Source organism: Arachis duranensis, chromosome 2, assembly GCF_000817695.3.
Source record: "Arachis duranensis cultivar V14167 chromosome 2, aradu.V14167.gnm2.J7QH, whole genome shotgun sequence".
NCBI lineage: Eukaryota > Viridiplantae > Streptophyta > Magnoliopsida > Fabales > Fabaceae > Arachis > Arachis duranensis.
In genome coordinates this window covers 29,365,690-29,366,229 of record NC_029773.3, presented here as the reverse complement: position 1 = coordinate 29,366,229, position 540 = coordinate 29,365,690, and positions in this window count along the sequence as shown.

Sequence of the window (540 nt, the reverse complement as noted above, 5' to 3'; positions counted from 1 at the left end):
TTAAGCTCCAGTTTAAGGTTAAACTGGAGCTTAAACGTGGAAATGGCTCCCTGGTGCATTTCTCATTTCTGGCGTTTAACTTCCAGTTTAAGGTTAAACTGGAGGTTAAACGCCAGTTTCCTCTTTTCTCAGCTTTCATGATTCTGGCGTTTAACCTTCAGTTTAACCTTAAACTGAAGGTTAAACGCCACTTTCAGCATTTGGTGCATTCCTTATTCTGGCGTTTAACTTCCAGTTTAAGGTTAAACTGGAGGTTAAACGCCCACTTTCAACATTGTACTCCACATGTGATCTTCAAGCTTCCTTTATTGATTTTGTTGCTTCCTTGCCTAGCCTCTTCTTCCCTGAAATCATCCACACAATTGCATCAAAGTCTTGCACAATTTCATGAGAATTCTTCCATTCATAGCATTCAAGTAATATAACTAAAAACTCATGGAATTTGCATCAAAATTACACTGTTTGGATGATTCATTACTTTGTTGTTCATTTAACCATTCTTGGTTACTTTAAGCTCAAGAAAATGCATAAAACAACTAA